The sequence below is a fragment of the Gorilla gorilla genome, chromosome 1 (assembly GCF_029281585.2).
Source record: "Gorilla gorilla gorilla isolate KB3781 chromosome 1, NHGRI_mGorGor1-v2.1_pri, whole genome shotgun sequence".
Classification (NCBI taxonomy): domain Eukaryota; kingdom Metazoa; phylum Chordata; class Mammalia; order Primates; family Hominidae; genus Gorilla; species Gorilla gorilla.
Window position 1 is genome coordinate 114794968 of NC_073224.2, and position 12570 is coordinate 114807537.

The following is a 12570-nucleotide window of genomic DNA, read 5'->3' on the forward strand; positions in this document are numbered from 1 at the left end:
CAAAAGAATTATTGCCAAGACCAATGTCAAGGAGCTTTTCCCCTATGTTTTCTTCTAGAAATTTTATGATTTCACATTTTACACATAAGTCTTTAATCCATTTTGAGTTGATTTTTGTGTATTTGTATATGTGTCCAATTTCATTGTTTTGCATGTGGATATCCAGTTTTCCAAGCATCATTTGTTTAACAGACTATCCTTTCCCCATTTTGTGTTCTTGGGGACATGGTCAAAAAGTAGTAGACTCTATGTACCTGGGTTTATTTCTGGGCTATCTATTCTGTTTCTGGTCTATGTGTCTGTTTTAATGCCAGTCCCATACAGTTTTGATTACTATAGCTTTGTAATATAATTTGAAACTACATAGTATGAAAGCTTCAACTCTGCTTTTCTTTCTCAGGACTGCTGTGTCTATTCTGGGCTTTTGATGATTATATACAAATTTAGAGGGTTTCTCTATTCTGTGAAAAATGCTATTGGAATTTTGATAGGGATTGCTTTGAATTTGTAGACCACATTAGGGCAGTACAGGCATTTTAACAATATTTATTCTTCCATACCATATCTTTCCATTTATTCATATCTTCAATTTCTTTCAACAATGTTTTATAGTTTTCAGTGTGTAGGTCTTTTGCCACCTTGGTTAAACTTATTGCTGATTTTATTCTTTTTGATATTATCATAAATAGTATTTTTAGATGTTTTATTGAATAGGTCATTATTGGTATATGGAAATCCAGCTGCTTTTTATTAGTTAATTTTATGTCCTATGACTTTACTGAATTTATTTATTAGTTCTAACAGGGTTTTTTGTGGCATCTTTAGAAGTTTCTACATATAGGATCATATTATCTGCAAATAGGAATGATTTCATTTCTTTTTTTCTGATTTGAATGCCTTTTAATTTCTTTTTCTTTCCTGGTTGCTCTTGTTAGTACTTGCAGTATCATGTTGAATAGAAATGGTGAGAGTGGGCGTCCTTGACTTGGACTGGATCTTAGAAGAAAAGCTTTCAGTTTTTCTTGATTGATTATCATGTTAGCTGTGGGCTTCTCATAAGTGGCCTTTATAATGTTGAAGAAATTTTTATCTATGCCTTATTTGTTGAGAGTTTTTATCATTAAAGGATGTTGAGCTTTGTCAACTGCTTTCTCTGTATCTACTGAGGTGATCACGTGGTTTTCATCTTTCATTCTGTATCACATTGACTTGTGTATATTAAACCAAACTTCAACCACAGGGATAAATCCCACTTTGTTAAGACATATATTCTTTTTGATGTGTTGTTGAATTTGGGTTCCTAGTATTTTATTGAGGATTTTTTTATCTGTGTTCATCAGCAATATTGGCCTGTAGTTTTCTTTTCTTTTGGTGTCTTTAGCTTTGGTATCAGGATGATGCTGGCCTCATAAAGTGATTTTGGAAGTATTCTCTCTATTTAGATCTTTGAGAAGAGTTTAAGAAGAACTAGCAATAATTATTTTTTGAATGTTGAGTAGATTTCAGCTGTGAAGCCCTTTTGTCCTGAGTCCTGGTCCTGGCATTTCTTTTTTTTGGGAGGTTTATAGCTATTGCTTCAATCCTTTTATTTGTTATTGGTCTGTTCAGGCTTTCTATTATTTATTGATGGAATATGGGTAGGTTGTGTGTTTCTATGATTTTATCCGTTTTCTCTAGATTATCCAATTTGTTGGTATATAGTTCTTCATAGTAGTTCTTTATGATTCTTTTTATTTCTGAGGCATTTGTTGAAATGCATCCATTTTCATTTTTGATCCTATTTAACTCTTCCCTCTTTTTTTCAGTCTAGTTAAAAGTTTGTCAATTTTATTTTTTCAAAAAGTTAACTCAATTTTGTCAATTTTTCTATAGTTTTTCTATTCTTTAATTGATTTGCTTCTGCTTTGATTTTTATTATTTTCTTCCTTTTGCTAATTTCATTTTGTTCTTTTCTTAGTTCCTTGAAGTGTAATGTTAGGTTATTTATCTGAGACCTTTTTTAATGTAGGCATTTTTTTATTATGATTTTATTTTATTTTATTTTTTGAGTCAGGGTCTCACTCTGTTGGCAGGCTGGAGTGCAGTGGCATAATCTTGGTTCACTGCAATCTCCCCCTCTTGGGTTAAAGCAATTCTCGTGCCTCACCCTCCCTGAGTAGCTGAAATTATAGGCACATGCTACCATGCCTGGCTAATTTTTGTATATTTTGGTAGAAACGGAGTTTCACTATGTTGTCCAGGCTGGTCTTGAACTCCTGACCTCAAGTGACGCACCCATCTCAGCCTCCCAAAGTGCTGGGATTACAGGCATGAGCCATCGCACCCTGCCATTGCAGGCATTTATCATTATAAACTTGTCTCTTGAGCTGCTTTTGCTGTTTTCAAAGGTTCTATTATGTTTGTTTTCTTTTTTGTTTGTCTCATGAAATTTTTAAATTTCCCTTTTGATTTGTTCTTTGACCCATGAGCTGTTCAAAAGTACATGATTTAATTTCCCTGTATATGTGAATTTTCCAATAATCCTTCTGTAGATTTTTAGTTTTATAAAATTGTGGTCAGAAGAAATATTTGATGTAATTTCAATCATCATAAGTGTGTCTATGATCTACATTTTATTAATTTTTATTAATATAGAGAAGTTGTACATATTTTGGGGATATATGTGATAATTTGATAAATATATACAATGTATAATGATCGAATCAGTGTAATTAAGATATCACCTCAAACCTTTATCTTTTCTTTGTGTTAGAAATATTCCAATTCTTCTCTTCCAGCTATTTTGAAATATACAATAAATTATCTTTAACTGTGGTCTCCCTACTACACTATTGAATACTAGAATTTATTTCTTCTATCTAACTGTATTTTTGTACTCATTAACCAACTCCCATCATCTCTCCATTCTCCTTCCCAGCCTCTGGTACACATTAATTTTTATGGAATGACACATGGATCTGATTTTTTACTTATTTTTATATGCATGTGGATATATCATATTCATTTGTTTAAAAAAATCCTTGACCATTTGTTGAAAGATTATACATTTTTTAATATATATTTTTCTTTTTCATGTTTGTCAAAAATCTGTTCTCTATATATGTATTGATTTATTTTCAGACTGTATATTTTGTTCCTATTTTATCAATCTATTTTATTGATCATATCCCAATACCATTCTGTTTTGATTACTATAATAGTTTTTCAAATCAGGTAGAGCTAGCCCTCCAAGTTTGTTCATTGTACAGGCATTTTGGTTAGGCTAGTTCATATTAATTTTAAAATCAGCTGATCAGTTTCCACCAGAGATGCTTGCTGAGATTTTGAGTGGAATTGCATTGAATTTATAGTTCAAATTGGGGAAAACTAACATCTCAACAATATTTAGTCTCCTGACCCATGAACAAATAATGTCTCTCTAGTTTTTAGGTATTCATTATGTTCTCTGTGCAACGTTTTGTAATTTTCAATCAGATTTATCCCTATGTATTTTGTATGTTTGATACTATTGTAAGTGGTATTGCTTTTTACATTTCAATTGTGCATTGGAATTACACAAAATAGAATTGATTTTTGTCTGTTGATCTTGTATCCTGCTAGAAACAAATGTTTTTCAGATTCAAGTTACATTTGGCAGTGACAATATTTTTAGGGTCTTGTGTATTTACCAGGTGAAAAGAATCTTTTTTATTTCACTTGGCGCTTTATCATCAGCCCAAGAAAGAGGAACCCATATCAAGTTCTGAGGCTGGGCAGAGTTTGTATCTTGTGGACCAATGCACGTGAAATGTTCTGCATGTTTACCAATAAGTTTTCCTTAAGAGTACCTATGCAGTTGATGGGGCTTCCCATGTGCATGTCTGTCTGCAATGTTACATTTGTAAAATTTAGAAGCCAATGTTATCCCTTATTTTCAAATTTAGTATTCAATAATCTATCCCAGCGTTATGTAGTGTCAGAGACTTTGGGATGGTCTTCAGTGATATATCCATCAAGTTATCATGAGTAGGTACCTGATCCTGACTAGTCTTATTTCTGACGTGATCTATTATAAAATGAGACCAGATCTTTAAAATAACTAATAATAATGGGCTTGAGAGGGTTTCTTTGTGAAATACTCAGCCTTAGGAGCCAGTAGATCCTACTCCACATGTGAAGTAGGATCTACTCCCTTCAGTATGTGAGCATCAAGACCCTGATTCTGCAGTGGAGTCTCAGTCCCCTGCTGTATCAGCCTCATTCCCTCAAGGGAGAATGAATGGCCTTCAGTTTGTTATGTCACAATTGACACGTGTAGCACATTTGAGTACCTCTTTAGTTATTGACCTAGATTTATGTCCAATCATGTCAAGCTTGCTCGCCTGGGTGAATCACAAGGTCACATTCCCAGTGGGTCATTTGACAGTGTCACAAAAAAAAAAAAAAACATTCATTTGTCATTACGTATCTCTCCTAAAGTTCAACTTTGATAGGCTAAAACATGGCCCACAAACAGCTTTAAGGGTGGTTTCTTAAATGTTTGTCTGTGGTTTGCTAAAGTCCTATTACTCAAATGAATTTATCTTTTACTCCAAGTTTTTTATTTCTTCATGTTCTGCCTCTATGACAGAACCCAAAAGTCAGTATAAACATAAATTTATTCCCACTGATTTATAACCAATCAACAGTATGTATGTTACATACTGTACATTGGGTTGCCAGCCTTCTTCCTTCTTTTACCTGTTTCCTATTGGATGGTAAGATAATATGGGTGGGGTTTGATGGCTCATGTTTGTAATTCCAGAACTTTGGGAGGCTGAGGTGGGAGGGTCACTGGAGCCCAGGAGTTCAAGACCTGGGCAACATAGTAAGACTTCATCTTCTTTTTTAAAAAATAAATGTTGCAATGTTATTTGCCACTTTTATTAACATCCCTGGACTACAGTTCTACCACTTTTTTAAAGCATACATTATTATTATAAGATGTGCTTAAATCTGCATATTTGTGAGCATCATTAATATTATTAATAGTTAAAATCTATAGTAGTGAATTATTTGGTTAGGTCAGAGACTAAAGTCTGAAAATTAGAAATTCACTATTTCTTTCAGGTGTATGTGTGCTGTTGTGCTAATCCCTCACCTCTGTCGGAAAAGTCATTGTGGGCCCAAGCCAGTAAGTAAACTGTCTGTGAAAGAATGAATGAAGATCCTAAAATAAGTATGTAGTGCCCACTGAGTGGAAAATTTTGCAAAAGTTGTTTTTCTACAATGGTGTAATGTTTCTCTCAGCCAGCTCATCTGTTCCTTCAAAGGCCCCAAATTATTATTTTTTTATCATCTTATGTCATTGTCATTAACTCCATTCTGCCCTTGCCTATGTCATCTACCATGCTATCTGTTTCACTGCATGGCACTAGAGACAGAGCCATTTTTCCAACTTCAAGTTTACTAAAAGACTCGCATCTCTGAAAGAAAATAGAAGTCAGTGGTTCTCTTTGATTTTGGTATTTAAAGCCATCATTAGGGTCAAGTGGGAAATATGTTTTCTCCAGAAGTTATTAGGAGCTGTTCAATGCAGTAACTTTTCACTTCTTACGCTACAGTTGATCCCATCTGTTATAGTTAATACTGAGTGTCAACTTGGTTGGACTTAAGGACTAAAAGTATTGTTCCTGGGTGTGTCTGTGTGGGTGTCGCCAAAAGAGATTAACGTTTGAGTCAGTGGGCTGGGAACGGCAGACCCACCCTTAATCTGGTGGGCACAATCTAATCAGCTTCCAGCGAACTAAAGCAGGCAGAAAAACGTGAAAAGGACAGAGACGGGCCTAGCCTCCATCTTTCTCCCATGCTGGATGCTTCCTGCCGTCAAACATTGAACCCCAAGTTCTTCAGTTTTGGGACTCGGACTGGCTCTCCTTGCTCCTCAGCTTGCAGACAACTTATTGTGGGACCTTGTGATTGTGTAAGTTAATACTTAATAAACTCATATATATATATAAAATAAACTATATATACACACACATATACATATATGTGTGTGCATGTGTGTATATATATGTGTATATATACATATACACACACATATCCTATTTGTTCTGTCCCTCTAAGAGAACCCTGACTAATACAGATTTTGCTACCAGGGGTGGTTCTAGAGGAACACAATATTAAGGATGGAGTTTTTCATTGGTTTTGGGGTTTCTGGAGTTGGCTGCTTAATATTATTGGACCCAAAATGCTAAGGACTCTACTTCTAATAGTATGGAAAACATTGATAGTCTTCTGTGCAAACAGTTTAGAGAGTTATGCAAAATAGATGCATTTGACACTCATGATTCACTGCTCATGAGAGGCAAGGAGTTTAGTGACTCTATACATAATACCTTTGACCATATGTGAAGAACTAAGGAACATAATGAAGCTGGTGAGTTGCTCATAAGTTCAGTGGACAAAGTGATGAAAGAAAAGGATGAACTCAGGGATTCTGTCTCCCAGCCTCAGAAGCAGACACTGCACCTCAAATCTGCTAACACTGCCCTGAGTGAGAGTCTTATATCCTGTAGATAAAAAGCTGAAATTGTGGAAAAACAGACACAAGCTTGCATCATGCGATCGGCTGACCTGCAATGAAAGATGAGTGCACAGCCTAGCCAGGTGTCTACCGTTAAAGTGAGGGCATTGATTGGAAAAGAATGGAACCCTGCAACTTGAAATGGGGACGCGTTGCTGCTAGGGAGCACAATGCCAAGAGGAGAAAAATGTGGCCATAAGCCTCTGCCCCACACCCCAGAGCCCAAGAAACAACTGTTGGATTAGCAGGAATAAAAAGTGCTTGAAGAAGTGTTAGGGACTTATCTTTAACAGTTCTTTTTAGGACCAGGAGAGGTTAAGGAAAAAGGACCATTTCATCTACCGAAATAGTAATAATTATATTCTTCTGCACATTCAGTTTACAAAGGGTATTACATATATTATCTCATGAATATTTATTGAGTAATTAATTTTCCGGACACCATGCTAAGCACTGGAGGTACAGAGGTCAGTGAATAAGATTTCCTTTAAGACCTCAAACTTGTAGAAAATAAGTGCTCAAAAATATACTTTTATCAGAATGTGGGAATTGTTCTAACCTCTGGATATTATAGCAAGGTAGGGACAGGGCACATAGGATGAGATATTTTTTCCTAATCAGAGGCTGGAACATTGAGAATTCTCAAAGGCAATCCCATTCTCATCACATTCTCATCCCATTCTCATCCACAGGAGGATGTCTCAGAGAAGAAAGGATGGCATAAGGCAGGGTCTTCTCTAAGGAAGAGTCTTTGCTACAACCTTAGCGAGTGTAGAGAATCTCCCAGAGGATTACTGGGATAAGAATATAGGGAGCTAAAAGGAATTCAAATTGGAAAGAAAGAAGTAAAATTACTTTTGTTCATAGGTGACATAATCTGAAATGTAGAAAAACAGTAAAGATTTCACAAAAAACTATTAGAACTAATAAATGACTTCAGCAAAGTAGCAGGACACAAAATAGCACACAAAAATAATTTATGTTTCTATACCCTAACAATTATCAATCAAAGGAGAAAATTAAGAAAATAATTTTATTTACAACAGCATCAAAAAATATACATAGGAATTAGCCAAGGAAGTGAAAGACTTGTACAATGAAAACTATAAAACATTGCAGAAAAATATTAAAGAACGCATGAAAAAGTGGAAAGATGTCCCATATTCATGGATTGGAAGACTTAATATTGCTAAGATGTCAATACTACCCAAAGTGATATACAGATTCAGTGCAACCTCTATCAAAATTCCAACAACTTTTTTTTTGCAAAAATAGAAAAATCCATCTTACATTCATATGGAATCTTAAGGGGCCCTGAATAGACAAAACGATATTGAAAAAGAACAAGCTGGGTGTGGTGGCTCATGTCTGTAATCCCAGTACTTTGGAAGGCTGAGGCAGGAGGACTGCTTGAGATCAAGAGTTCAAGACCAGTCTGAGCAACACAGCAAAAACTCGTAAATTTTTTAAAAAGAACAAAGTTGGAAGACTCATATTTCCTGACTTCAAAATTTAATACAAAGCTCAAGTAATCAAAACAGTGTGGTACTAACACAAAGACATATAGATCAATGGAATAGAATAAAAAGCCCAGAAATAAATCCTGTATATATGATCAAATGATTTCTGACAAGGGTGCCAAGACCATTCAATGGGGAAAAGACAGTTTTTTCAACAAATGGTTCTGGGGAAGCTGGATATCTACATGCAAAAGAATGAAAGTGGACCCTTGTTTGGCTGCCCCTTTCCTGGTCCACATGGGCTAAAGAGAGCAGACAACTAACTCACTGTGTCATTTTTTGAAGCGTGAAGTTTCTGCCCTCTTCTCTTCATCTTTCAGAGTCTCCTTATGTTTATTGTATAGAAAATGTCCAGGGTTTTAGTTCTACTTACTGGTAGGAATAGGGAAAAGCATGCCTATTCCATCTTCCCAGAAATGAAAGTCACTCTGCCAGCCTTTTCGTTTTTGTTAGAAACAAGGGCTCACTCTGTCACCCAGGCTGCAGTGCACTGCATCATTGCTCACTGCAACCTCCAACTCCTGAGCTCAAGCAACAGCAATGCCCTTGCCCCAGCCTCCCGAGTAGGTAGGAACACAGGTGCGTACCACCACAGCTGGCTAATTTTTTTTTTTTGGAGATGGGGTCTTGCTATATTGCCCAGGCTGGTCTCAAAGTCCTGGCCTCAAGCAATCTCCCTCCCTCAACTTCCCAAAGTGCTGGGATTACAGGCATGAGCCATCATGCCTGGCCTCAGCTTTTTAATTAAGTTCTTATTTCACCTTCACTTTTTGAAACATATTTTCATTGGGTAAATAATTCTAGGTTGCAGGGGTTTTTTTTCTTTCAGTACTTAAAAGATGTTGCTCCACTGTGTTCTAGCTTATAATTGTTTTGATGATAAATCTGCTATCACCCTTATCTTTCTTCCTTTGTACATAACTAGCTGTTTCTCCTCTGGCTGCTTTTACAATTTTTATAACAGGTTTTGAGAGATTTTATTATGATTTGCCTTCATTTAGTTGTTTTATTTTCTTATTTCTTGTGCTTGGGGTTAATTGAGCTACTTAGATCTGTGGCTTTATAGGTTCCATCAAATTTCGGGAAATTTGGGTCACTATTTCTACTAATATTTGTTCTATTCCTCTCCTACCTCTTTTGGGTATTCCAATTGTCTTGGTCCATTTCTGCTTCTATAACAAAATATCACAGCCTATGCAATTTTGAAATAATAGAAATTTATTTTGTGCAGTTCTGGAGGCTGGGAAGCCCTAGATCAAGGCACCGGCACTGGTGTCTAGTGAGAGTGGCTCTTCACTTTCAAGATGGTGGCTTGTTGCTGTGTTCTTACATGGTAGAAGGCAGAGGGCAAAAAAGGCCAAAACTCTGTGTGAAGCCTCTTTTATAAATGCCTTAATCCCATTCACATGGGAGGACCCCTCAAGACCTAATCTCTCCCTAAAAGGCCCCAATTAATACCACCACAATGGAGATTAAGTTTCACCATGAATTTTGGAGGGGACACACATAGTACCAATTATTATGCCACTTGAAGTTTTTCCACAATTCACTGATGTGTTGTTCATTTTTAAGCCTTTTTCAGTTTTATTTTGTGTAGTTTCTATTCTTACATCTTTCAAGTATAATCTTTCTTTGCAATGTCTAATCTAATGTTCATCCTATCCAGTTTATTTTTCTTCTCATGATTTGTAGTTTTAATCTATAAAGTTCAATTTGGGTCTTTCAGACATGTGATAAAACACACTTACATATTTATATATATATAAACATGTTTGCTTTTTTCTCCAGCTTTTGAACTTATAAACTTATTATTGTTTCAACTGTCTGCTATTTCTACCCTCTTGTATCAGTTCTGAGTCAATTTCAATTGATGGATTTTTTTTTCTCATAATGGTTTGATTTTTCTATTTTTTTGAATGCCTCAGTTTTTTTCCGATGTCGGATATGATAAATTTTTTCTTGTTTGGTGCTGAACATTTTTGTTTTCCTATAAATATTCTTGAGCTTTGTTCTAGGATGCAGGTAAGTTACTTGGAAACAGCTTGATCCTATGGCTCTTGCATTTGAGATATTAGATCAGACCATAGACATGTTGTATTCATTTCCTATCACTGCTGTTGACAAATTTCAACAAACTTAGTGACTTAAAACAACACAAATTTATTGTCTTACACTTCTGTATTTCCACATCCAAACGGGTCAGTAACGCAACGACAAAAAACCAAACACCACATGTTCTCACTCATAGGTGGGAATTGAACAATAAGAACACATGGACACAGGAAGGGGAACATCACACACCGGGGACTGTTGTGGGGTCGGGGGAGGGGGGAGGGATAGCATTAGGAGATATACCTAATGCTAAATGACGAGTTAATGGGTGCAGCACACCAACATGGCACATGTATACATATGTAACAAACCTGCACGTTGTGCACATGTACCCTAAAACTTAAAGTATGATGATAATAAAATTAAGAAAAAAAAGACTACTGAACTAAAATAAAGCCATTGTGTTTCTTCCTGGAGGTTCTGAGAGAGAATCCATTTCCTTGCTCCTAAGGCTACCACATTCCTGGGTTTATAGTTCTCTTTTTTCATCTTCAAAAGCCAGCAACAGCAAGTCAAGTTCTTTTCATATCCTATCACTCTGACTTCCCTCTTGCACTTATTAGATTGGGCCTAACTAAATAATCCAGGGTAATATTTCCATCTCAAGGTCAGCTGATTAGCAAACTTGATTCCATCTGCAATCTTAGTTTACCTTCAGCATGTAACCTGGGCAACTAAAGGGCTCACCTCATTTGTTTCCCATATTTTAGGGATTCAGTGCTTGGTATTTAATGTCATTTGACCCCATCAAACACCGTGTCTGGGCAAAGGTCAGTCCTTACTTCACGTGCAGAGTAAGCAAATGGGCCCAGGGGATAAAATGGCTAGTAATCTCAGTTCACCTTGGATAGTTCCGCTTTTCCTCCTGAACTTTAGTTCATCTAGTGCTGGTTACTATCACAATGTTCAGCTCCATCTAAAAATAAAATGCCATGCCTTGGCTCAAAATTCCCCCTGAGCTCAGACTGGCTCTTCATCTGGTAGATTTCCGGACTGTCATATTCCTTTATGTCATCCCTAGGTATTCTAACTCTAGATTGATCACTCTACCAGATGACCAACAGAACACAGCTATGCTAATTGGGAGAGAAAAAGAAACACCATCTTCACGTTGGCACAAATGTTTCCAAACATCTGTAATATTCTCAGCCTATCCTCCAACCCCCAGAAATATTTTCCAAGATCCTGTTGAATCCAACACCCATTCCACTACCCAATCGCTATATCTAACTTGTAAGTGATCCACAACTATTGTAATCAATAACAGAGATTCCCCCCCCCCCTCAAAAAAAATAAGTTAGAGTTGTAGGTTATACTTTAGAGTATCAGCTGGTCTGAAGTCAGAGTCCACCCCTCAACACCATCCAGGTATACAGGTCTGTAGTAATCTCCATAACTCTTTCAGGTGTTCGATATCCTTACCTGATGTTCTCATCATAAGTTGTCACTAGCAAGAGGGCTTTGGAAGATGTAGTATGTGGAAATTAGCTCAGGAGTCGTTGAGAAGTCTGTGAAACCCTACTTTGTGTTTAAAATATCGCCCGGCATACAGACCTTAAACCTTCTAACTTCTGACACAGAACTCTGCCTTTCTACTTAGGAAGTTCTTGAGAGACAAGAGCCTCCTTCAGAACACAGCTAAGTGCTGAGAGAATGCTAACTGCCAGGAGAGAACAGAGTGGTTCATCTTCAGTCAATGTACGTGCCCTGGAGCCAAGAAATGGGTTACAGAAAGGGACGTGGTACTCCAGACCTGCATATGTGATTCTGGATGAACAGTGACTACAGAGGACAGAGGAGTAGGGAGAGGAAGAGACTCATGATGTACCCAAATCACCTGTGTCATGGTTAATTGTCAAGACAGGGGAGAAGGGGGTCTTTGGAAGAGATACTACAAAAGACTCCAAGCCAAACGAGCCAGAAATAAATGCTTTAGAAAGCACATCAGTGCAAGTTTGGGCCCCGATGAAATTCTGGTGCCATTTTGTTTTCAGTGACTGGGGTACATGATGTTTAGGAGGCCATTCTTCCAGAGGCTGAGTTCATACTATATCCCACTTTTTACCTCTAGCCTGGAGGCAATCTCTGGACTTGCTATTGAGGTTTGAGGTGAACTGTTCTAGTTGATTTCTGTCACAGGTCTTCCTTTCATGTCCTGCTGTCTTGCATTTCCACTCCCTCAGTAACTCCCCTATTCTTCTCACACTCCACATTGTCAGTCCCTTTTCTTCCTTAGTTCAACTCAGTTGACTCTTTAGAGCACCAAAAATACAACAGCTTGGTTGTTTTAGGAAAAAAAGTCCAGAGGCCAGCTATGTAGAAACCTTGTGAAATGATGGAATGGAAAACAGAAATTATATTTTAATCATGTCCATGAACAAGGCCATCTCA